We start from the raw sequence: 27,778 nt of genomic DNA, 5'->3' as shown, positions 1-27,778 counted from the left end.
TGTTAACTGAAAACCTTCTTTGTTATTATTGTATCTGTTCTTGAAGAAACAGGAATAAAATTAAATTCTTTTTTCAGCTCTGTTGTCTGCTGGTTGGAATAAGTGATTTAAATTGGTTTCCTGCTATGGGAGACCTAAACAGGAGCTAATTTCACTTATACGTTTGTGGTTCTTTAACTTTAACCTGGATGGGTGTGTACAACACTCAGCAGGAATATCTTGTTTTTACCAGCAGGCAGAGGTGTTTGTAAAATGACATTTTCAGGTCTGATTAGAAATTAAGAGTTTTAGAAGTAAGAAAACAACAGTTAAGAATAAACTGCAGGTAATACTAATGTGGTCATTTGAGAAGTACGTTTCTTCACAGAATGTTGCTCTTCCTGTTCACAGCAGGCTGACAGACTAGATAAAGAGAATAATAACGCTTTTGTCTATGCTTATGTCCAGTACCGAAGACAGTGAATCTGAACAGAAAGAGAAAATGATGTGCCACTAGTCCCTAGGAGAGACACCATTAGGGATACAAGCTGTCAGGAAATTGTCTCTTTTCCAATAGGAAACTTACACTTATTCCTCTCTATCTGGACTCTGCGTAGTGTTTCTTCAGGAATCACAGCTACTGAATCTTTTACATTCTTTAATTCCTAAAGCAGTGGACTCTTTTCTTTCTCTCTCTCTCTCTTTCTCTTCACACCTCAGTTTTATTCCTGTTACAAAACTAAAAGTGTCCCCAAGACAGCCTACTGTTTGAGATTACAGCTTCTGAGCTAGGTAAGTAGCATGTTGAGTAACCAGGCACCCAAAAAGGAGTAGCATGGCAAGCATCACTTCTAGCTGTCACTCCTCTCTTTTATAGTGACTTAAACTGGAATCAGCCTTGTCATGGTTTCAAGTCTTGAACAATGTTGGAGTTCATGTCTCTGGACCTCTAGCTGAGAATCTCTCAATAGCTCAGCCACATATCTGTAAATATATGTGCACATGCACACACACACAAACAAACACACAAGCATACATTATTTGCATATATTGCGTATATACACACAGTAAAAATGTACTCATATGAATGAATATGTTTGACTAGTAAATAATGATATATGATGCATAGTGTCTATGTTTCCAAGGATATGTCCATTTCCAGACTGGTGATGTCAATCTAAGTAGAAAAATAGGCATAATTTTCTAGGATGCTCACTGGAAATATTTTTGGTTCCTTACATTCATTTAATTTGAGCTTCTTCAAAGCTGAGGTGTTTACAAATAGGCATCAGACATGACATCAGTGCTCGTCTTTAGTGCAGTTTCATCTAATAACGAACTATAGCTCTCTTCACCTTCCATGCTACTGAATGTAACTCTCTAACACAGTAATTATTTATTATTATCTCAAATTAACATGTATTTATGACATACATATATTTTATTACAGCTGGTCTTTTGTCTTATTTAACTGCAGTGCAGCTAGTAGACTAGAATTAATTTTTCCCAATATCATGACACATTGGTTTGGATTCTGGACCCTCTCATGGGGAATTTGTCTGAATTTACTTCTATAATCTAATACTGCATAACAATATGTGGATGAAATATTAATATTCCCTACATGAACTTAGCTCATATTTGTGAAATAAATAGTATCCCTGTTTTCTGTCAAATTTCCTGGTGCTGTAAGTCCTGCAATAGAAAACCATGGATTTTTTTATTATTATTATTTTTAGTAAGGGATACACAGGACGCAACAGAATTCACAGTGCTAAGGTCTACCTTTAGCTTAATGAGTTTAGATCTTACTTAATGAAGTCAAGTATCCAAATTAAAAACAGTGTTCTGTATTTTACCATTTTCCCGCCAGTGTGTTAGAACATTGTTCTGCCTCAGAGAAGCCAGCTGTGTCTCAGAGAAGCCATGTATATTGGTTTGCTCTTAAATATTTAGCTTTGTGTGAGTTACCACAAGTGTACATAGAACTGAATACCATTCTATTCATTGAGAATTTTTTAAGTATGCAGAAGGTGTAACTGGAATTAACTCGTGGGGTGCACCCAGAAGCAGATATCTGTATTTTTAAATAGTCTATCTTCTGGCAGGGTTGTTGTGCATGTAATCTTTTTACAGTCTATTTTTAATGCAGGGATCGCTGGTAACATTACACTACCATTGTTACACTACCACTACTTTTTACTGCTACTACGTTATGTTAAATGTTACACTTCATCATTTTACACTAAGTTACCTCATGCCACTAAATCTGATGAGCTACTTTCACACACATTCTTTAAATTATAAACCTCAATTTTAAGAGCTTAATATAATATATAATAAGAAGAAATATAATGATTTGTTTCAAGTATAAATATATTTTGGAAAAATAATTGTTTCCTAAATGCATTTGATGCAGTATAATCACAAATTGAATCTCACAAGTCTTGCTGCAATAACAAAGTTACTCGTTTTCAGAGCCATTAAGTTAACCATCCTCCTACTATAATGGGTCAAAGTGACCTTATATTAAATAATAGGTGCAGTAAATTGATTCATTATTTTCCACTTCAGGACATATCCTGTACCACTCCCTCAGGTTGTATAAATCTACTTTTTCTGATTTCAAAGAAAGCAGCATCCAGCTGCTGACCTGGAGAATGGACAGTACATTGTCACATGATATTTGTGGCAAAACATGTCAGAAATATGGATATGTTTGATAATTTTGGATCCTTCTTTTATATGTAAGCATACATTGTCAGTGCCTAGAACAACATCCCTGACTCATGCAAATTAAATTTACAAGATTTGTATTCATTAATACATTTGCACCACATTGCTGAATACCATAAATCAAAATTTGTCATGTTTGTTAGATCTGTTATGTATTTGCTGATTGCAGTCAGAAGTCACAGTGTAGGGAAAGAACATTAGACAGTGAAAAGTTGAGAAAACACTCTCTGTACACAAAACTAGATTTTAAGTTTCATTAAATAGCATGCAATTATAGAAGACACAACAGAAGATTTTCAAATCATCTTGAAATTACTGAATTCCAGCAGAATTCTATTCGAACTGAGTGGAGAATTTTCATTACATAAACAATGTGATGTCATTATTGGTCTTCCAGAGAGTTAAAAGAGAGATTGTAAATCATTATTTTCACCTCCTTTCTAAGCTACTGTTAATACTTTTCAGTGTTAATATTCATTTTCTGTTATTTTGTACTCATCTGAATTATACTCTTACCATTCCACAGCCTAAAATAGATAGAGAGATTCTTAGTCTGTTTGGATAGCTGGAGTCAATTAAACTTCTACAGATAATATCTGTACTAAAGGGATTAATCTCTGCAATGGTTGGTTAATACCAATCATTTTCTGTACCAGTAAGGATCAACTGCTTATTGCCAGAAAACTATCCATTAAAATTTTGCAAATAAAGTTTGGATATTTCCCTACTGAAGTTGTATTAGGTACAATTTAACTAGGCAAGACTAATTTAGTTCTTCCTGGTCCATGTAAGCAATTATGATACAGGCACTTTCTTACTGATAACAATGGATACGCTGCCCTTCCAAATATCAGGTTATATGATATGTGATGAGCAAAGTTCTTTTCTGAAAAGACTGCTAATTCTAAACACATGGTCACACAGAGTGTAACTTCTAATTACCTCTAATAATTTTCCCAGTTTAACACTATCTTATGCTGCATGTTTTAGAGCTAAATCACACATGGCATATGCAATGAAAAGAGCATTTCACCTTTTGAGGTGTTAAATTTATGTTAAAGACTGATTTTAAAGGATCATTCACATCATTATAGGAATTAGAAGCAAGAGCTAACCCTAATTTGCACATGAAGACCAGTGTCCTGTTAAATCTGCAGTGCATGAAATGCATTCTTTCAGAGAGGAACTCTGTTGATATATATTGATGCTATTGAAATGCTGTTTTCAAAGAAGGTATTTCTCTACCAACATATCACTTTCATCCTCCACTTTCCTAACTGCCTGTCCAGCTCCTTACATGTGCCCACGTAAACTTATAATGTCCTTGATATTTTTCTTTAATGTCCTTGTGCTACTGGCACATCTACAACTGAACTGATACAAATAACTTTTAAATTAATACCATAACTAGTGAATTATATTTTTCAGTTTTAATTTGTTATCTGAAAAGCCAACCATACTTATGCTGGAAGATGTAGAGTTATATTCTGCAGTGATTATATGATTGATTTTACCTGAATCTAAAATAATCTCTTTTCCACTGCTGGGTAGGATTCATTTGCCTTTTAGGCAAAAACAAAACAAAACAAAACAAAGCAAAACAAAATAAATCTAAGTGAAGCTTTATGTTTCCTTTGTCATCAGTGAGAGGAGACAGGCACCCAGAAACTGCATTCAATCTCACTTAGATACACATCTCTCATTGGGAAATAATCCCCTTTGAATTATCTCACATTTACTATGTTTTAATCACAGTTACACAGTTCTGATCATGGCACCCATTCTTACCTCACAGTAAGTGCCCACATCTTTAGGGTGTTTCGGCCACCCGTGAAAGAGTGACTCTGCTGCTTTTGTGCTCTGTACCCCTTGCCAGTAGTATCAAATGCTTTATAGTATGTCATAATTATGCATTGATCTCATGTAGATCTCTAGGTAAGAAAGTGTGTAAAACAAGCCAAAAGATTCAACACTGCAAACCTTTGTGGATTTTAGCAAACATGTGAATTGTGGAGAAAAAATAAAGTAAAATACGATAAAGCAAAAGGTCTTGTTCAAAAAAAAAATACAGTCATGTTATAATTCTCTTGGATGTGGGTAGATATGATAACTGTTGTGAATGGGGACTGCTCATTTCAGTGTTCAAATTAGTATCTGTCGGAAAAGATTTCACCATATTGGAAATAATTTTCTCAAACAGTGTAGATCACTAATTTCCTTTGGAAGTGAATCAGCCAACACACTATTCAGGACACACCTGGAGGGCAATTTTCTTGACTCAAGCTCTGTGAAACAGAAATGACACAATGTTAATTTGCTTTTAAACTGCTTGCCATGTCTAAGAATTAAATAAGCAATTGGATAAGACCAAACTGAATTCATTGAGATATCAGCCATGCAGTCCACTTACTTTACCTGATTGTGATAGAAAAGTCTTTTACGTGAGCAGTTAACAAGTTCATATTTTCCACACTCAGCCTTTTCAAAAATCATAGTGACAAATTCTTTGCTGATTTATATTCCACTTTGTATTTGAAGAAAATATGCCCATAGAATTTAATTTACAATGTTTCAGATTTTGTCATCTCTGTATTGTTACTGTTTTTATTACTTTGCATTGTGGCTTAGACGATACATGGAGTTCTAGGAAATATAGATATATGGAGAGATACATCCTCAGATAAGGCCTTTAGAAACACTCAAGCCCGGGATCTGATCCTACAAATATTTATCCTAAAAATATGAGAACAACCTTAATTGCAACCTCCAATTTGAACATTTAATTTATTATTATTAATTTATTAAGTAATCAATTAATACATGACAACTAATTGTATAAATAACGTCTCAGTCAATGCTGGCAATATTGCTAGCAACTACTGAAATCATAATCTTTATTTTACTTGCCAGCTGAAAATTTTATTGATTAGGATGGTTGGAATAACCTCTGGAATAACCTATCTTTCTACATTTTTCATCACAGAGGATTTCAGTGCTAAAGTTAGGAGTCTAAACTTAACCAGCATGCATCCATACCAGATTACCTTTGGAAAGGCACTACCCTTTTTACTTCTCCTTTTATCAAAATCCTGTGCTACATTTTGGATATGAATTGTCATTTTTTTTCAAGGCTGTATAATAATCTAAACCTCATGATCCTTCTTTATGACCTCTGTCTCACTCAGACTTTGTTATAATATGAATTAAAACAAATTAAAACAAATAGGTAGATGAGCAATTATGCACTTGTTCTCTTGTATTAATTCCCCACCTAAATTGTAGCAGACTGAAGAAAAAAAAAGTGGGGAAAATTCAAACTTGCAGCAATTCCTTAGCATTTTAGAATCCTGTACAAGTGCAAAGGTTTTTAGTTTTTTTTTTTTTTTTAGTTTTTTTTTCCCCCTACAAAGGACACAAAAAATGCTGCTAAAAATCTATGAATGCCTTTGTAGCTGAACAGAAAAAACACAGCCTGTCTTCAGGGTTATTGTTGACATTGAATGCAGCAAATGAACAGAAAGATATCAAATAAACAATAATGAAAAAAAAAAAGTTTCTGCTGAATTCACTGTATTATATGGTGCAATGACAAAACAAATACCTCTGAATGACAGCATTTGGTGAATAATCTGGGTGATTAAGATGGCAGAGGAAGAAGCTCATTCAGAGTCCTGTATTCCCAAATTATGTAGGATGTAGGAGCAGATGTATGTATTCATCAGTCTGGTGCAGAGGGCGGATTGTGGTCTGATACTAATTGTTCAGGGACAAACCCAGCATCTTTTTCTTGTCTCTGTTAAGATTAAGTACAGCCACTTGATATAACTACTGCCCTCTAATACATCGGGATCTTGGCAGGAGGCAGGATGGGGTAAGTTCATTTGCAGATTAAACAATAGTAATTGAGTTATAAGATATTTCCTCAGGCTTATTGATCACAAGGAAGGAAATAAATGTAGCTAGTCATTATTCCCAGGAAACTGTTGGGACAATTTTATTCTTTCCTACACATTTCCAAACACTTAATGACAAGGTCGGATACCAAGTACATGTACATCAGCAAGATAAGCATCTTAGCAACCCTTATAGTAGAGACCCTGAAGGTACCTATTGCTATTATAAGATGAAAGAGTGAAAAAAAAAATCTTTAAGGAATGTATCTTTGCAATGATTATTATTATTTCATTGGTATGCGTAAGGCCTTTCCTGACAATTAATGTACCCTGTATTAACCAACCAGCTTCCGTGCACCATCTCTCAAGATGCCATTCAGCTTGTAATTAATATTTAAACATCTTTTTCCCCTCTTTATTTTGCATTGTTTCTGAATGACAAATATTTTTAAAGCTTGCATAAATGTTAGCCAGGGTCCTTTAATTAATATTTGTGTATATTTTCTGTTCAGTTTATGTACTGAATGTCTGACTATATCTTTTTCCTACCCTTCAGTGAGGGCTAAGTACTGCATATTATTTTTTTCATGTTTGCATTTTTCTGGTTTGAATTCCCATGCACTTCAGAAACAGTATTTATTCATTGATTGAGGTATCACCAAAAATTATCAGTAGCTGCAGATAAGAACTGAGATATGATTTATGGAGTCTTGGATTTTCAAGGAAAGCAAAACAAAACAAAAATTTCACAATCTCAGTAAGTTCCCATTCTAAAGCCATTAAATGCAATAGAAAAATCTGCATTCCTTTTAATGGGAATGGCAACAAACTTTAAATGTGTTTCAAGGAGAACTCTACAAAGCAGACATTTACAGAAGAGTGCCAAAATGAGACTTCTTTCCGATTTAAAACCTAGACATGTCATAATTTTTTGCAAATGAAATTAAGTATGCATATGGATATTAGCCTTTATTTTGGATCTCCAAGTTGATTCCTTTTAAATTTAACATAGTTTGTATTACATGTATCTGGAGAAAAAAAAGAAAAGAAAAAAAAAGCTTGGCAAAGAGACTGTTCATAAGCAGGCTAGGTAGGGATCATTTTGAGAAGTATTTGAGTCTAGCATTAGAAAAAAGTATTTGTTCCCCAACCTGTATCTGGGAGATTGGATTGGGATCACTATATTTAACAGTCATTGGTAGAATTGACTTTCTTTCATTTTCTTTTTAAATCTATTCATTTTAAACTCTACAATACCCTGTGGCAATAGGGTCCATAATTTAATTATACATTGTTTCAAATCTGTTGAATATTCCTTTCACTGGGTATTTTCTAATTCCTTTCTTATGACAAATAGTGAATAGTCATCACTTATTCATCATTTGCTTCATGCCAGTCATGATTTTGTAGGCCCTTATCACAGCTTTCTTCATGTAGAGACCAATATCCAAAAATGGGAGGACAGAGGCAAGGATGACTATCATTCATGTTTTGAATTAAGAATGCAATTAGATCTGATATAAAGCTGGGGGGGGGGGTGGTTAGGGGGCTGGGAATTCTTCTGCCAAAGCAGCATACGTAGATCACAACATTCAGGGATTCTGGAAAGCTTGCCCATGTGATTGACTTCCTCTGAAACTTTTCTAACCCAGCTAGATCCATTTGAGTTGGGATGATCAGAAACAAATACAATATTTGAGAGTGGATTTATATTGTGGTATAATGAGTGTTTACCTTTGTTTCCCTTTCCTAATAATTCCTGATATTCTTTTTGATTTTATCTCCACTGAACACTGAGTCGACAATTTTGGAGGATGATCCATAGGTCATACAAGACATATCAGATCCACAGGGACTCCAGGATCACTTTTCTGAGTTAGTAACAGCTAATTTAAAGTCTGTTACTCCATAAGCATGCTCCTGAGACAGGATATACCTATACTGTGCAAAACAGCAAGGAACGAAGATTCTCAACTTAATGGAAATCTATCGCAAGAAACATATGAAGACCACGCAGACTCATTTGCCTAGAATTAGGTTTGGTACATCTGTATACCTCAGCTGAAGTCCCACAGGTAATAAACTGGAGCAGGGTCCACAGCCAGCCTTATAAGCTTAGGTACAACACTGAATATTTTACTATTTTTGGACTAGATTTGGAACTCTGAACAGTGCTGTCCTTAGGTTACAAGAGTTTAGCTCAGAAATTGTTGTATCCCCTGTTGTGGATGTGACTCCTAATTAGATCTCTTTGTCTAGAACCACAGGACTTCACCTTAAGTCTTCAAAATGAACCAGACACTCTTTGGTTTGGGATTTATTTGCTTGTTTGTTTCTGAGATACATAAGCTGAGGGGGAAATGGAGCACTCAGTTGTTAACCAGCCAGAGGATAAGCATCACCAAGAGGAAGAAAAACTTTAAAATTAAAAAAAGCTGTCTTACTGAATCTTAACATGACATTTTTAGTGAAACACTTCTGTTTTGCTTTGGGTTTTGCTTCTCTGCTTCTTTTTTACTATTTTATAAAATAAACAGCTTCATCAGAGCATTGATGCCTCCTGTGCTAGCATCCGACCCTAAAAACACCATAAAGGAAAATTCCTCTGTCAGAGAGGCAGATTTACAAAACTTCTGGCTCACATAAATTTCCTGCATATTTCTTGTCATTTGACAAAGCAGCTGTAAAGGGCGGGATTCAATCTGCTTTAATCCTTGGCCTTATACTTTGAATGGGGAAAAGGGGTCCTAGTGGCCCAGAAGATGACTCATTTGAGAATATAAAACATGTGAGAAATTGAACCAAAGGAACAGATTTCCATATGGGGAAAAATTCTTGTGGAACCCTGTGGTGCAAGACATTATATATTATTAGTATTATGTATAGTCATTATATACAATTATATATAATTATTTATAATTATAGGTATAATTAGCATATTAAAATATTGCATTCTTTATTACAAAAAGTCAATATATTCACTAAATTCAGTGGCATTCAAGTGCCTTTTCATACTGCTCCATGATGCTGTGGAAAAATTTAAACAAATGCTGAAGATTTGTTAAACCCTGGACCAAAATGAGAATTGAAGCATTGGAGGGCAATACTAATTCTGTCACAGTATGAACTGCAGGATTTTGTTTTTACTGAATATATTTTAAAAAGCTCTTCTTGGCTTTTTATAGTGTGTGCTGCCAATAATCTTCCTCCTGAGGATTTAATAGCCCTGTGGGGCATTTATGGTCTTTTTACATCAATTTCTTGATATATAGTCTTTATTCTGTGTATTGCAGACTCAGTGGTAGAGTTTATTGAAGCTATCATTTCACATGTCCTAGAACTGCCTGAGTTCTCTCTTCCTAAGTATGATAAGAAGGTGCATGTTTAACTTATAGTTTCTTGACTCAAACTATGGGATTGCTTGACACGAACAACTCTAGACGACCTTTTACTATAAGATACCTGATCTGTGCTATTAAATTCATTTGTGTCAATGATGTTATGAGGAATATGTAACCTATCAAGTCATACTCTCTTACTGTAGGAAATAAATCACCTACTAAACCAGTAACCATTGAGACAATACATTGATGGGAAATGTTGACTGCTGATGTAGTCAACATGAATGTTGAAACACTGGTCCGTAACAGCAATTGCTGCAAAGGCACATACCTTCCCGAAGCAGATCCAAATATTGAATTTCACATGGTATTTTTAGTGATTATAATACTCAATTCATGTCCAGTATCTTCTTTAAAATGAGATAGCTCATTAGTTTCCTTCTCTTTTTTCTTTTTCCAAAATAGTAAAAGCAATTACACTAGTTGTCATTCTTATAGAATAATTGCCTGTCAAATTTAATTTGAAAAACAAGTCACTTTTAACTCATAACATTCTTACACAGTTTTTTAGAATCCCAATGCCTCATGTTTAAGCTTTGCTTTAAACTAATGTGAAATGATTTTCATCATTTATTTTAAAACATGTGAACGTAAGGTTCCAAAATTTTGGAACTTCCAAAATTTGGAGATTTGATCTAAAATCTTATGATATTCTAAATACATTTGCTTTACAACCTCATATATCATCCTATTTTCTATATGGAGTTACTTTCTGTAACCATACTTGAGGTGCTTTTCCAAAGATTGGAAAAGTGAAACTCACAGCCTTAATTCAAATGTATGGTATTGTCACTCTGGCACAGCTGATAGAGCACACCCCAAATCTGTACAATAGAGACCTATTCAAACACTCCGCTGTCCCCAAAATAAAAATGGGTTTATATCTGTGGACTGCTGAAAATACAAGGGATAGGGACGCTATTGATCCACATGATATTCTATTGTGTTACAAAATGTTGCTACACGAAGATTTGTTTCAATTCCACCTTTTCTTACAAGAATCAGCATGCATTAATGTATTTTGTATGTAACTGAGTGTTGTTTATGCTCTTCTCCATCCTCACTTCTGTAAGAAGAAAAAAAAAAAACTATCAAAGCAGATTTACCATGATTAATGTTGTGTAATTCTCCTCCCCTCTTTTTTCTCTTGAGTGAGAATATGTGTTAATAAGCTGGAAGGATATAGGAAAGAAAGCAGCAATGCCGAGGAAAACATGAGGACTGTGATCCGCCTCTTGAAACAGGTAACAAAATTTGTTTACTGTGGCTATGTACTTTCTCCTATTCAAAAATATTATTTATTCTCATATTGTCTTTATTTTCACAGCTATTACCTGATGACCAAATAAAAGTTACAGCATATATTTTAAGAGTGTTTAAATCAGGGTAAAAATTAGCATCTTCCTTCCAGGTTCCTCAGCACTCTATCTCCAAGGGTAACATCTTATAAATTCTTTAGAACTACGCATTAGGAGCTTTAGAAAAAAGAGATCACAAATTAATTACTCAAGCCTCTTCCTAATGGTTTTCAATCTGTTGATGGATTGTATCCTGAATAATACAATCCCTGAAGCAAATAATTTCAAAATTTCTGCTTTTATTCCCTATCCTAGGCATTTTCATTTTCCATGTTAATGGCTTAGCCTTAGAATCCAACCACACTGTTGGCCTAGGTTCCTGCCTAGGAAGTTCCTAACAAAAAACAAACAAAGAAACAAACACACACCCAAATTCTGTTACCAAAATCAATCTAAATATTTTAAGCATTTTGTTCATTTTCTTTTATGCATTTTATCTGACATAAAAGTATCTGCATAGGTAAGAAAATCTGAGGCACACTTGCATCTGTCTTAACTTTAAATCTTATTTTCACAGAAAGACTCCAGGTTGCTTTCTAATGCATACACACACAGACACACATATGTATGTGTGCACAATACATTGTGTACATATGTTGTTTGTTTTTTACTGGTCAGGGTTCCCCCCTCCTCCCTTCCATGAGCTAAACTAAACCAGGAGAACAGGAGATAACTAAGAACCAAAATATTATGTGGTATCCAAAAATCTTAGTTATTTTTAATATTTTATATTTTGTATTTTTCAATATGAACTGAACAGTTCTGAAGCTCATAGACACACCTAGCTACCACTGCTTCTCAGCATGCAGAGATGTTTCTTTCTGTATATTAGTGTTAACTATAATGTGAGTGAAAGAGGAATTTTTATTTTTACTAGGCTATGTAAATAAGCTTGGTGAAATCACCTAACCTAAATCATCTGTAGCATAATTGCTGATTGATTTCACTGCCTCTTGCAATGGTGTGCAATATCTCTGCTTTGGTTAGAAGCTGTAGTCCATGTTTACAGCATTATTTTAAAAGCAGATACACAATTTCTCTGGTAACATCCGCAGAATATGATGTAATACATATGAGTAATGCAAGCTGAGACACATGGTCCTCCATTCAATGTAACCTGAAATAGTATCATAAAAATATATATACTTTGAGTCAGTTTCAATGATAAAGTGTAACAGTTTTAAAATATGGTATAATCTGCTCAAAAACGTTATAGTCTTTAATTGCATAATTGTATTTGTTTCACAGCAGAGGCTATAAAGTAGTTATGATCCAGGATACCTATTTAAAATGACTATGCACAAGCAGAAGATTTGGCAAGGCAAAGAGTACTGACTGAAAATATAGCTACTCCACAGGCAACCTCTATCTGCATTATTAGTCACAAGAAAAAAAGATACATCAGTACCGGCTGAGCTCCCTGGTACCCTTTCGAGTTGAAAAGGTTCTATTTTCTGTTTTTTTCTGATGCAGAAGGGATATGTTCTACAGTAACCAGTGATGCTCTCTGTGGGCCTGATTCAACCCTGTTGACAGTAAAGGATGGATTGTATTTTTAAGCATATTTGGACCACAATAGGAATACATGGTCTCTGTGGAAATGGGCTTTCATTAATGCTCACAGTTCTTAGACATTTTTTTCTGTTTTTTTCCCTTGTTTTCTGTGTTTTCTTTTTTTTTAAAAGAGGTTGTTGACTTGATAAAAGCAAATCATCACATTTTTAAGAGCTTTCACAATGTAAAATCACAAACTATTCACAATCTTATGAGCAAAAACTGCAATGCTATTTGTTTAATACATTAAAGGCATTTAAAGGAAGTACCTCAGATCCATTAAACCATTTTATGTTTATCTTATTTACACACAGTACTATATTGCTAGGTGGACTAAGACCATTCTGTGGATCACATTTTCTTTATAATGAATTTGCATAGAAGTTCTGTCACATTAGCTTAAATTAGTGTAAAATTACATGCACTTAGATTTGTGAGAATATGGGGTTGGAAGGTCTCTTTTAAGCATGAAATCCAGGCCCTCAGTACTAGAGGCCTGGAATGATCCTTTCCATTACCTAGAACATCTTCACATTGAAACAGGACTTTATTTCATGCTATTCTTCTGTTGGAAGCCTATGCTTTCTGTGTTCCCTCATAAGGGACATCTTATCTTAAAAACTTGTCTTTATTCCTGTATCTTATGGTAAGAAATGTTTCAGGGCAGACAATCTCTTATTTATAGTTTGAAAGTGAGTTCCATACAATTGGGTTCACGCAAATCTATAAACTGACAGAAACAGAAACATGAGCTAGGGTAGGGATACAAGTGGCCACATGATTGTGCTTATATTAAATTAAAATAGCTCCTGTTAATACGTTTTGTTGCACTAAAAGCAAAATTACATATCCATAAATAAAGAAGACACAAGTGTAATTTTACAGTAGTCACCAAATCAAATGTGTGTTTAAGCACTGGCTTTATTATGAACTACTTAAAAAGGGTACATTTAACTTTCTTTTTCAAAAAAAAAAAAAAAAAAAAAAAAAAGATGGCTCTATTTGATTATTGGAAATGGCATTTTTTACATTTTGCATTTGTTCATAATTAATATAATTAGAGTCAGAGGCTGAAAGAACTTCTGTGGCTCATAATTGATTCCCTGCTCATTCCAGTTGCATCTGTAATTTTTTAAATTTTACCACAGACATCTGCTAGATAATAGCTGTGTGTTCATTCTAAGGCAGTCTGTCCTGAAGTACAAATCAAAGCTGACTCACTGAGACAGCCATATGAACTTATGAAATCATTCTCTTGGAGTTTAGCATTAGGAAATGGTATAGCAAACTAGCTCACTCACATGTTAACTATGCTACTACATATTAAAGAGGGGTGAGGAGGCAGTGCTTAAATTCAAATGGGTTTTAGATCATCATTTGGGGTTCACTGATGCCAATTTTTTTGAGCTTCTCTAGTCAGATTTTACTACCACATGGCAGAAATCAGTTTTATCTTGTGTTAATCTGACCTTCCTTGCACCAAATCTCTAGTGCATACAGTAGAAATTTAAAAAGTGTCATCTGCTTTTAGATACAAAATAGAACACAATCAGAAATGTGCTGAAATTTTACCTTTTTGCTAATTTATGCTTCATGATAATTTGTTACAGCAAGATTAATGGTGAAAAAAAGGTTGCTTGAGGTCTGGGAAGCTTTACAGCTCATATTCCCCAGGACAGAACAGAAAGTGTCTTGTATATTGAAAAAGCACTTGCTCACACTGATTTCTTTCCAGAGACAAAATATATAGGTGTGAGTCTTGCCTAGTTGCCTGACAGTTGTCCATGTTGTTTCTCCTTGTGGGTACTGGTACTAAAGATATATCATACATGGCCATGCTCAGATCTACACTATAAACTATACTAAACTATAACATTGAGGGATAATAAACACAGGAATCTAAGTGCACAGGTACTCTCATATCTCTCAGTTGCAAGTTTAGGCTCAGGCAGACATGAATGAGTAAGAAAGAAGCATTTCTGTAAAAGAAGGCTACACTATTTCTCCACTGAAGGTTTCAGATTACTCGATCACGAGTATTCAACCAAAACTATGCTTTTTGTTTAGAAAGCAAAGGGACTAGTAGGGAACATGTTATTTTAGACTGCTCTAACATATAGAAATATAGATTGGGAATCTTAAGGTACAACATAATTTGACTGAAAATTATTAAAAATAATAATAATAATGGCCACTTTTCTAAATGAAGATAGAAGAGAAGAAAAATAAAGATAATACACTTCAGAAACACCAAGAGACAAGATGCTTTGGACAGAGAGTTTAAGGGATGAAGGAGAATGGGAGAATTGGCAGTTACTGAAAGGCTGAGATGGTTATACTTCTAATGGCGAACTATCCCATTGCACGGGAAGATAGGAAGCATAGTAAGATGGAAATACAGCATGAGAAACTGTTCAAAGATCTGAAAATAAATATCATAGAAATACATAAAGAGTGGAAACCAGGATATATGGCCAAGAATGTGCCTCCAGGAGAGAACAAACCTACTGGGATAATATCAGAGAGATTAAGGTGCAAAATGAGTTTCCATTAGCAAGGAACATATAAGCACTGAAAAAGGTTCCATAAACACATTGCAAAAGTGTATTTTTAAGTGAGATGATAGACAAATTCAATTGTGTAGCTTGGCTAAATTCATCTTTCTACATAAGGAATTAATTAGAAAAAAAAAAGAAGAAGAAGTCTGAATCCTTGGCAAATTATTTTTGAGAGCTTGCAGGATGCAGAACAGTTCTAAATGGAATAAGCTTAATATCTACATTAAAAATAAATAATAATAATAATAATAAATAAGCATTATAAAAACATTATAGCTCTGTTAGTCTAACTCAAGTTTCTGGCAAGATTCTGGAAGAAATTATTAAGGAATCAATTTATAAGTACATCAAAAATAATAAGATGATAAAAACAGAGAGTATGGGTTTGTCAAGAACTGATCATGTCAAGTCAATCATCTAACTTCTTTCTCTGACAGGCTAGCAGGCCAAGTGGATAAAGGCAAAGCAGTAGGTTTGCTTCAGCTTGACTTTATTCAGTCATTTGACACTTTTGTGTGTGACATTCTTTTAAGCAAGCTGAAGAAATACAGTCAAGGTGTAATCACCCATTGAAAACTCATTCTGAAGAAGCAGTTATTAACAGTTTGCCCACATCCTAGGAGGGTATTTCAAGTGTCATTCCTCATGGATCTGCCCTGGGCCTGCTTCTCTTCAATATTTTCATTATCTATTGGAATAGATGGAATTCATAAATGGAGGACATTAAAGTAGGAGATGTGGCAGTCATTTTCAAGGACAGGACAAGAATGTAAAGTGATTTTGACAAATTACACCAAAAATGAACGGAATTAAATTCAATGAAGAGAAATGCAAAGGTTAGTCTTAGAAAAGAAAATCAAAGGCAAAAATAAAAATAAAAATAAAAAAGAAGAATAACTGACTAGGAAACATAAAAAAAAAGCATGGATCTTGGTCTTATAATGGATTTCAAACTAACTATGAGTCAGGACTGTGATGCAAAAAGAAGAAATTAATTCTGGAATATATTAAGACAGTATTTCATATGTAAGACATTAAGGTGGTTATAATTCTGTTCTGTTCATCTCTGGGGAAGCTTTGGCTGGAATAATTCTGCTTCTTAATGCCAACAGATAGTCACCCACAATCTATAAAACCAAATCCTCAAAATCACATTTAGACGCAATACCTGCAATCTCATATTGGTTGGTTGTTATACCAAAGCAGTAATAAATATACCACCTTCACAGTAAGCATCAAGACTTAATAAGATATTTTAAAGTTTGCCTCCAACTGCCAGGTTTCAAGTAACTTATTTCATATAAGCCAGATAGGTTCTGATAAATGCATACTGTTGGAAAGCCTCCTCTTTTTCTTCCTACTGTAAATAGTTGCAGATATTTTTCTTAACTAGTGTCCATCTGCTCACTTTGTGTTTCCCTTGTTTCTTTTGAAATATAAAGGGTTTTTTTGTTGTTTATTTGTTTGATTTTTTGATTTTTAGTTGGTGGTGGAGGTGTTAAGAAATGTATTTCACTAAATGCCAGACTGTGAGACCTTTATCTTATCTTTCCAACTGTGAAAAGGGATTACTGTGAAAAGTCTAGCCTATTTTGTTCAAAAGTAAACCTATGATATTGCAAATACTGAAGTATGACAATACACTGAGCAAAACTAATTGCAGAAGTGAATATAATACATGCCAATGACAGAAAGTTAAATTCTGTTATTTTAAACTGTTATGTAAATGTCTAAAAGTAATGCAATGTGTCATTCCTAAAGAAACTAGAACAGCCGAGGCCATACAGTTAATGGGGTAGTACATATCTCTTCTGTGATACTCAGAAAGAAATACAGTCACCTCACCAGTGAAAGCAGAGCAGGACAGGATGTAAAAGCATGGATGTAAGTGTGAATTTATATGATCCATTTCCAGGAAAAGGAAAGTGCTATCTTTCTTTCAGTAAAAGTCAACTCGGTAGTCAATAGAAGCTAAACATTTACAGGAAGCAAAAGGTTATGTCTCTTTAAGCCTCAACATTTCACATAGCAAAAGGCATCCACTCTGTAATGAAGCTGAATTTCTTGTGGCCATTTTGTGAAAGATAAGGAAGAGACATGATGTTGCATAAGCCTTTCAATACAAAGGTTTTTGGAATGATGCTCATGGAATGGGCAAAATAGTTTGGGAACAGGGAATCTATATATTAAATATGTAGCAGCAGACAGTAAGTATTTAAACGAGATTCTTTATAACACAGTCTTGAGTGTTATATATAGTGGAAAAATAAAATGTCATTGCCAAAAACTGCTAGTTGATCCATGGATCAACTAGGTCCACTTTGTGTTCTGCACTTTCTAAAAGTGAGGCTGTTTACCTGGGAGCTTAAAAATGGATTTAGGAACTTCAATTTTAGTCTGTTTTTTTTAAAAACCTTGGCCAGCGTAATGGTATGATTATGAACTAACTAAGCTAGAACCTCATGTCCTCATTGAGGGTATCTAGTTTGAAATTCCATTAATCCAAAAAGGATAGTGGGATGATGCATTTTACATTTGTCAAACAGTAAAACTGGGTACAGGAGACATACTAACTTAAAAAGACCTTCTAATTCATGAAGCTGTAGAAAATTAAAAGTATCTTCTCTCAGTGAGTGCTATCATTCATGTTCTCAATTACTAAGATTCAGGCTAAGCAGAGGAGTGAGAACGTGATTGTAGAGCATTAAGCAGCTTTAGTGCACATTCATACTTATTTCACTGCAGCTATTTTAAAGAGCTGGCTGAACAATTGCACAATATTCTTTAAATGCTAAAGCAGCTATAATCAGTCCATGCATTCATTGTACTTTGCAATAGTTCATCTGCCATGTTGCACTTATATTCCAATAATGAAGTTTATAAATTTTCAGGCAATTTCATTGCTTGAAAGTCCATCCTGCAAATTGAACAGCCACTCAACTTTTAGAGCTCATCTGACAAGGCAAATACAAGGCATGTAGCCATTTGAATGGCTTATTAAACGTCAATCATAACCAACTAGTAAGGTTTGTATTGTTCCCCCATCCCCATTGGTAAATACTCATTTATTTTCTTGTCTCATTTACTTTCTTGTATACCCTTATTAATAAGCTATCTCCCCTGCATAAAGCAACATGCTAGCAAAAACAGAAGAAAGGAAATAATGAAGTTCTTGTAGATTACACATGTTGACATTTAATGTTTTGTACAATTTTATTCACTGACCTTGTGCTGTTTTATACAGCTGAGAAAGGACAGTAAAAAGACTATGAATTTTCTAGTCGGTACAGAGATGAACATACCATTTAGAGTAAAGTCCTGTAGAGACTAAAATCATTCCTTGTCCCTGGAAAGTTTTGTCCTCTCATGCAGATAGAAAAATAAAGGGCATGCATGCCAAGGATTGAAATGGTAAACAGTAGCTGACAGCCTCTCCCACCTCCCAAAAAAGCATTACTGTTTAAATGAATAGCTTTTCCTTCCCACTAGAGAAAAATAGGCCTTCTTTTTCTCTTTTTAAGACATCTGCTTCTGCATTTGAGGAAAACAGTCATTACAGTGATGATGAAAATGGTCCTCTGAGAAGGAAAGGCCAGTATCCTCTCCAAACACTGTAGGGTCTTCAACCAGAAGCCCACATCACCCATGCATTACTGCCACTTGAGCTCCCTGAGGTCTAGCCTTCATTATCTGCTCTAGAAGACGTGGGGTTCCTCTAAGGTCCGCACAGCCCCATGTGAACGGGGCGTCCAAGGCATCAAGCGCATCTGAAATGCCACTGGATGCCTATGCACAGGTCACTGAGTCCTTTTCTAGGATTCGCTGTTCTTGTACAGAAAGTGAGAAAGCTCTGTACCCTGGACGAGGCAAATCTATGGCATGATTATGATACCTAGTCTTTGTATCACACCAGAGTTTGAAGTTTTGCAGCAAATCTGGTTCTTGTATAGAAGCCATTTAGGAATGTTCTGCCACAAAGACTGTCATTTGAGGAAAAAAAAGAAAAAAAGAAAAAGAAAAGAAAAAGAAAAAAAGTTTTATTTGTTTGTTTATTCTTTTTATTGGGAAAACATTCTGAGTTTTGACAGAAAGTATTCCATTTGCATTTTCCAAAATCAAGGTGCAAGTTAGAGTAAAAACCGAGCAAGTTAAGCAAACAGAATGAGGTTCAAATTCCTATCTCCTAATTTAAAAGGAACTGTTCTAGCCACTGTGCATATCTCTATATAAGATATCACAAGTTTCTCAGTTGTGTCTGTTGGAGTGAATGCACTCTGTAAATGAAAGGCATACTAAGAAAAAGTTAATTAATGGTAGAGGTCCCATCAACATGCTCACTGTCCTAACTATGTAGATATAAAATTAGTCAATCATTCTCAGTGACATAGCATGTTTAATTTTTATGTAAATAATCCAATAGGACACAATGCCTCTCTCTTTGAGTATTCCTGTTATATAATGCACTGGTATGAAAAATCAGAAAAATGATTATTTGGCTAAATAGCCTGATGACTCAGGTATTACAACGTGGTATGGGAGGTAAAAACTTAATAGACACAATATATATTGACAAAGCATAAGATATTCAAGTACAAGAAAAAAAAAAAAAAACAATTGCAGTGGATTACTTCCACTTGTACTTTACCTCCTACAATCTGTGGTTTAGAGCTGGAAAGTATATTGGTATTATTATGTTTAAAGGCCTTTCATGACACTTTTTCTTATGCATTCATTTGACCAGGCTTTTAAAGAAAAATACTCTTTGGCAATGATCTTGCAGGTTGAGTTAAAATCACATTCCTTTTTTGTTTGAGATTTATCACCTTATATTTTGTTTGATAATATCTAGTTCCTTTATTGTGGAAAAAAAAATTATTCACTAAAAAAGGCCCTTTGTGACTTTATGGACTCTTCCTTCATTGTTTCTTTTATGAAGTGGAGAAACTTAGAGAAAGATTCAGTTTAGGATTAAGACACATAAATGGAAGAGTCTACATATAAGAGTAAATGGAAAAGCTATGCTTGTATGCACTTATGCACATAGATGCATATAGGTCACCGCTGTGTGGAGATCTATGGCTCAGTTTGGCCACATATAGTCAGTTAGCAGCATTTGAGATGGCGTGGGGCTTCCCACCTGGCTTCCAGCTGCCATTGCAGAAAAGCTTGAGTTTCCCAGCCATCTCATGCTGTATTCCCAACCCTATGGATATGTCAAACTCCCTGGGTCTAAAAAAGGCACTAGACACCTATGTTAAGGCTCTAGCTATCTGTTTAGGGTGAGCCGAATCCATCCTGAGCTGCATTGCCTGCACTGACTACAGGCTGGCAGATATGTCACAGGACTTATAGTGGACCTGTGCTTTATAGTGTGAGCTTATATATTTAGCTTAAAAGTAGCTACTTATATGTAGATATCTAATTATAAATATTAATTTTAAACTCTTTTATACTCATAGGCTCATGGGATTTACTCCCCATAAGAACTGTTCTCTCTTCAGTGAAACACAATTTCAGATTTTGGTGTGACTGATAGGAAGATCAGTATCGACTTTCTTGCTCTGCATGCCAACTGAGCAACTGATCTATTTACTATTTACTAAACAGTGGTCAGTTACTCATGGTTTTCTGTTTGGTCAGCTAAGAAACAAACCAAAGACATAAAGTCTTGAAAAGGTTTACAGATAACTCAGCTCTTAAATCTGGATTTGAAGTCACTGGAATTTTTTACACAAATTGCATACATTCTAGAGCAAAAAAATCAAACACCCAATTTTGGTTCAGACAGAAGCTTAAACATTACTGCAGCAGGCTGTCAACACATTGACTATATTTTCAAGGTTACTAATATTTGAGGTCAACATAGGTATTTTTCTTTTTAGATAAATATCATACTTTTTGTGAATCACTAAATATATCTAATCAAATAATAAATAGAACTAAACCTAGAATTGATTTAATATATCTAAATTCATAGCTTTCAGTGCAGTTATTTTAAACACTGAAATACTTCTTTGTGTGTGTTTCTGATTTGTAGTGTAAATTACTTCAATTTATGGAACTAATTATTATTTAGATCACAATATTGATTCATCCTTTTGTGTTATAAATAGTGTAAAACACACTGAGATTATGATTATTTTTAACCTACTGTTTAGCTTAAACCTAGAATAAACATCAGTGTCTCACTGTGGATAGTATCTAATGAGACTTTTGATCATATTCTGCAGTTTAATTGTATAAAGTTGCTCTCTTTGAGGGATTCTGTTATCTAATACACTTGCATGAAAGAAACATGATTATATGGCTAAACAGCCTGGAAGTAATCTGTAAAAGTTATAAGCATAATATACACATTTTAAAATGATATTATATGACCATATTATCTTATTCATCCAAGGTATCTTGCCCATCTGTGCTACTTTGAGTACAACAGCACATCATGCTAGATGTACTGTTGTAACTCATAAGGTACAGTGAAGTGCACAACCTTACTTTGATTTCCAGGGACTATTACCTAGTTAATGTAAGAAGGTTAACATTATTGTTATTTAACTTAAATCTGCTCACTTGGTTGAGTTCCAATTCTACCATTACATACCATGTACAAAGTACCTTTAAAGACCATAAAAGTTAATATTATACTGCTGATTGATATGCCACTAAAAGACAATCTCTTGGGGCGGGGCGGAAAGTGCATTAGGATGCCTGTCTTTGGTTAATCTTAAATAGTAATTTCTCTACATTGTATATATTGAAACAAGAACATGCACCATGCCCAAATTGATGTGTAAAATATGCTGGACTAAAATCGCTTCTCAAGAAATAACACTACAATAATATCTCTGGAGTTATCTGTAGTATCAACATTTCTGTTTTATTCTAATTTAACTTGATTATCAGTATTCTTCTGTACACTGCAAGCAACTGTTCCTCATTCTGCACTGAAAGTTCAAAAGTGCCTAGGAGAATAAGGAGCCTTCATCCCACTTCCAAATGGGACAAAGAAAAATTTTCACTCCAGAGCATTTTGCTGTCAGGAACCATGGAAGAAGAAAAAAGATGTTGTCTGTGCTCTAAAGGAGCATATTACCATGAGCAGAAGCACCTCAGAACAGTCTCGAAGGACCTGCTGGTACGATGTTTGAGCTGCAGTTCACCCTTCTTCCTCTGGTCTTCTTGCACATACTCTGGTGTCTGACCATGCTGTGAAGAGGGAGAAGGAGGACACACCTCACATCACACATGGTTACATTCCACATAAGCTAAGGTTAAAAAACTCCCTTGGCACCTGTTTCAGCCTGAAAAATCTGAGAAAATGCCTCATTTATCTTTTCTCAATATTTTATGTGCCTCTGTTTCCCTGTTGGTACTCAGCTGTGCTTTCATGCATACCTTATAAAGATGGTTGCTGAAATGCAAGCAGGAAGGAGAAATACATAATGCAATTAATATGATTGTAGTGATGAAGATGACTTTCTCAGACCTTACTTTCATGACTCTTTCGCAATGCAAAAGAAGAATAGATCAAAGACATTGGTGCATGGAAATAAAAGGAGCAATGGATGGTACCAGAAGGGCAATTTGTGATGTGTTAGTGAAAAATGTTTCAAACACATTTTACATATAAAACTGTATATTTACACAGTGCAATCAAGCTCACTATTAAAGAACCTCAAACTGCAAGCTAGGTCAGAAGAAGCTGTACATCTACCCACACTGTGGATTTTTATACTAAGCAAGACTAGCTGAACCACTTTGGGGAAGTGCTTTTGTTTATTAAGACAGTATGATGTATCTAGAAATTAGGTGCCTAAATTTCATCTGACTAAAATTCAGTAAGATAAATCCACCAAAGTTGCTAAAACCAAAAAGTGAAGACAAGTTTTTGAGAACTACATACAGCATCTGAATTAAATTTCCTTACATCTTTGGACAGTCCTGAAGACAGTCTTTACCTCAGTTAAGAACAAATCGTTACTTTCCCAGAGTATTTGTTCCTATGTGTCATAGATTTTAAGCTGAACGATTGGCTAGAAACAAATATCCATTCTAATATTTTCATTAATGTGTAGACAAAATGATGTCTCCCAAAGTTGGGATTATCATTATCTGCTGTAAATCAAGATAAATTGTCAAAATTCAACCGGAGTGTAGCAGATTCAACCTTTTAAAATACATACATACATACATGTGTATATATAGATATATAAATATTATATACTGTTCCATTATTGTCTTAGAAATAATCAAGCAGACAATGGATTATTCTCCTTTTACCCAGGTAATAATGAATACACCTCAGAAAAAGGTCTGATACTTCTATAATTTGAAGCAACAGGGACTACAAAGAAAAATATTCCCTTTTCAACAAAATATGCAATTGTTTTTCCCAACTGAAAAAGTAACTAATATATTTTTGACAAGACATGAAGTTTTTGCTGTATTGAGAGAAATCTATCATTTTAGTAATGGCTAATGTCAGAATTCAACACTAGTTAATTTGCTGTCATAATTAAATGAGCTGCAAGCATGGCTGAATAATACTGTGATGCACCTTTGTTGCTCCTACTGCAGTCACCTTGTCATAAACTGTATTCTCATATTCTGATTGTCTGTATTCTCTTAACAAATAAACAAGTAACAAACCAGAAATTTTGTTCTCAAAGGCCATTTTAGACTCAGTGTTTATGATTAGTTTCATGTTCATGCTGTCTTACAAATGACAGTTAAACATAAGCAGTAAAGAAACTTACTCTGCATAAACTGTCACAAACCATGCTTACAATAATTATTCCTATTTGCAGTGGTCCACACAGAATAACTTTCCAACACATTCTGAAAGTAGAAAGCAACTTTTTAATGTGAAATTCATCATCATTTGTTGATAGAAGGTTGTAACCACATCAAGGTCATGATCTAAGTAGATATATTGCTAGACAAACTAAAAATATCTAAGTAGTAAATTTGCCTCCCATCGTGATTAGCCTGCTCTTCTTCACTTCCTGAGTAGTTATGCTATAGGTCATAGATAATGTAGTCCACATAGTAACTCTTAGCCATGAAAAAAATATGAGATAAAATAATATCGTTGTATTTTAAAATTTGGGGTCTCTGCGTGTGTGTGTTTATGCATGTGTAGATAAACTTAGCTAAAATATCTGCAATTATTCTGGAAATATATTTCAAATTATCTTTTTACACTTACATAACAGCTAAAATAATTCTGTATAAAATCTAGAAAAGTATGGATTCTAATGTACCTAAATAAATGAGAGCTTCTCTTTGTATGCATTGTGTGAGCAGAACGCTGTCTTCAAAACAGTGTGACTTGGAAAATTCAAGTATAAATCTGCAAAAGCAGCTTATTCAGTTGTCACTGAGTTGACCAATGCCATTCTGAAGTCCTTTTAAAAACACTGAGTATTAACAAAACCTTCTGCAGCCATTCCTGGATATTTCTTCCAGTTTCTCCAGGTTCTTTGCTGTCCAAGCAGTAGTTTCTGTGAAACCTCTGATAGTCATAACATCAGCTGTCTTAGAAGAAGTTACCTGTCTGAGTTGCTCTCTGAAGTGCTCTTCTGCCCTGTCTAAGCTCAGAGATAACTCTTTCTCTGCCCTGCTCTATCCAAAGACCACATTCTCAGTCTCCCTTCGAACATACTAGTATACATAGATCGGGACATCACCTCTGATTAAGGGCTGCTGAACCTAGAGGACAAATGTTCACATCTCTAGCTAGGAATAGTTCAGTTTGGCTATTAAGAGCAACCTAGTTTCTATCACATTTCAAAGCCCTACTCAGTCAACTTTGCTGTTCAGTCTAGATCTGATGAGGTGGTCACGGCCAATGCACTAAACTCTGTGATCCACCAAAACTGTGGTCTTCCTCAGGACTGGGTGCACTCAGCAGTGGAAAAGACTCATGGCCTCAAAACCTTCAGAGAGCACTTTGATAAGACTTAGAAAGACAGCTAAGCTGTTGATCATGATGCTTAGAAACAGCAGATCCTAACAGGGAGTAGGGATGCTTTTAGATCACTGTGCAGGACTAAAAAACAACCGTCCTTTCTGCTGCGTCATTGAAGAGTGAAAAAGGCTGATTTATCCATTGGTCTAAGAAAATACCAAAATCATGGCAAGCAAACAAAAAAGAATTCCTCTTCTTCCTTTAAGACACACAGACAATAATCTTTTAAAGATATCTTGTTCTGCCAGGGAAGGTTGGAATTGGCAGGCTGATTATCATGAGTCAGACAGAATGCTAGAAGTCCTGTTAAAACCCCTCATTTCTTCACAACCAGAGTACAGCCAGCAGGGTGATCCGTATACAAATCAAAATAAACAAGCACATCTCCAATGTGACTAAACATGTGACATACTTTCAGTAGATGACTAGTAGAATATCCATTAACATTTTACAAAAATATATCAAAAAGGAATGCTTTTACTAGTAATGTTTTCATCTTGTAAATACATCTTTTGCAACAAAGTAATGTATGATATGGAACATAATATATTTTGTAATGTAATGAGGAAAGTTGCACAAAACAAATCAATGTTTTGTTCTTCTCTCTGAAAGTAAATTCATTTGAAACATAGTTTGATGAAGACTTACAGATAAATAACTACATGAAAAAGAGTTTTTTAATTACAACTGTTATGTCAGCTACCGTTAATAACATTATATGAATTGTAAGACACTCAATATAAGGTTTTAAGATATTTATGTAGTTTTCATATGATAAATGTTTCTGAATTTGGCTCCATATTGATTCACTATTCCACAGGTGTACCCATAGGCCTAAACGTAAGTGTAGTGGGGTTTAATGCTTCAGGAAGAGATTAATGTTTTAAAGATAATGTTTTCCCCTTCTAAATTTTTACAATATTATTTTTTATTTTGGATTATAGGTGCAAAATAATGGACTAAATGAATAGTAGCAAAATAAAAAGAAATAATTCATTAGACTGAATTCTTTTGTGAGCTACGTTGATGTAAGGATAAGGAAGATTCATAGACTTAAACTGGTAGGTAAATGGTGAGTTTATATTTGTGGAAATTAAATTGCTCAATTTAGCCCCACGACTCTGCTTAGAAGAGATGAATGTTCTTATTATATGCTATCCTTGAACTTTGTAATGAAAGAAGAAAGAAAAAAAAAACAAAACAAAAAGGAAAGACAAAGATGAATAGCATGCAAGAAAAAAAAGGGGAGGTTTTAAAAAATAGAGAAAATACAAAGAAAACAGATTTTCAAGATCCTCACCTTTTGTACTTAAGCCACAAGCTTAGCTTTCTCCTACATTTGAATTGCCTAGGTTTCCAGGAAGTCTTCCTTGATAGCCAAAAATATCATATTAATACGTTGATACATTTACCCTTAGTAAGATTCTCTCTCTCTAGCACACAAAGGAACCGATCCTAAATCATACATTGATGCTGATTTCTTTATTTTATAGATACTTCTATTTGTGGGTTATTTTTATGCTGAAAACCATCTGAAAAATGCTACCTCCATGTTGCATATCTGGCAAGTGAGGTTTTCTGTCATTTGTCTGTACCAACAGAGTTCATCATAAAGCTACCATTAGTGTTAGAATGGCTTTCTTATTTCAACTCAAGAAGCCACTTGGGAAGCTGCCAAGCAGATGGAAACAAAATGAAAGTAGGTTTTTTAATGGATACTAACTGAACTAGGTGAGGAAAATTGCTCTAATATCCCTAACAAAGCAATTCTGGAGCCTGAGGTGACTATAAGAGAAATGCAGTGGAGAAAGGCACCAAGCTTGTGTGGTCACCCTAAATAGTATCTCCTTTTGCCAGTGCGGAAGCTAGGAACTGGAGAAACTGCATAAATCATCAACATGATCCGTTAGGGGATTTCTTATGTCCTTAAGGCGTCAGCGTCCTCAAACTACAGCCAGTTGAGCTGAGAACAAGGTTGAGAAAAGATATCAAGGAAGAAAAATAACATAGAACTGAGAAGCAATGATCCATGGTTTTGCTTGAAAATGCTTTGAGTGCAATCTTCACAGAAGCTAGCAGCACAACTCCCACTGTCAAGGTTAAAATGTCTTCCATATTTGGAGGCAGGAAGGAATTTTCTTCCATGTCAGACTGACAGAAATTGTTAGAAATTTGTTATTTGTCTCTGTGGCATATGGTGTGGTCTACTTTTCTGGGTGGGTATTTTTATCTAATAAAGTGCATGAGCAGTAGACAATGAAAATATTCTTGAGCTCTTTCTTTCTTGCTATTTAATGGAGATTTCCTGGTTTCACACAGTGGTATGAGT

At 34.6% G+C, this 27,778-nt stretch overlaps 1 long non-coding RNA gene across 3 annotated transcripts; it reads left to right on the top strand.

Moving 5' to 3' along the window:
• LOC112983807 (uncharacterized) lies at positions 1–27,778 on the top strand. 3 transcript variants are annotated; one of them, XR_010387225.1, is made up of 4 exons: positions 8,177–8,683; positions 11,162–11,253; positions 26,394–26,510; positions 26,943–27,778. It is a non-coding gene; the product is annotated as an uncharacterized LOC112983807 (long non-coding RNA). The 3 variants fall into 3 exon arrangements; XR_010387224.1 differs by lacking the exon at positions 8,177–8,683 and adding an exon at positions 1–771 and having other exon boundaries at positions 26,394–27,778; XR_003259345.2 differs by having other exon boundaries at positions 26,394–27,778.

This window comes from Dromaius novaehollandiae, chromosome 1 (genome assembly GCF_036370855.1).
Source record: "Dromaius novaehollandiae isolate bDroNov1 chromosome 1, bDroNov1.hap1, whole genome shotgun sequence".
In the NCBI taxonomy this organism is placed as follows: domain Eukaryota; kingdom Metazoa; phylum Chordata; class Aves; order Casuariiformes; family Dromaiidae; genus Dromaius; species Dromaius novaehollandiae.
The sequence above is the reverse complement of the archived record's forward strand: the minus strand, read 5'-3'. Positions and strand labels throughout refer to the sequence as shown.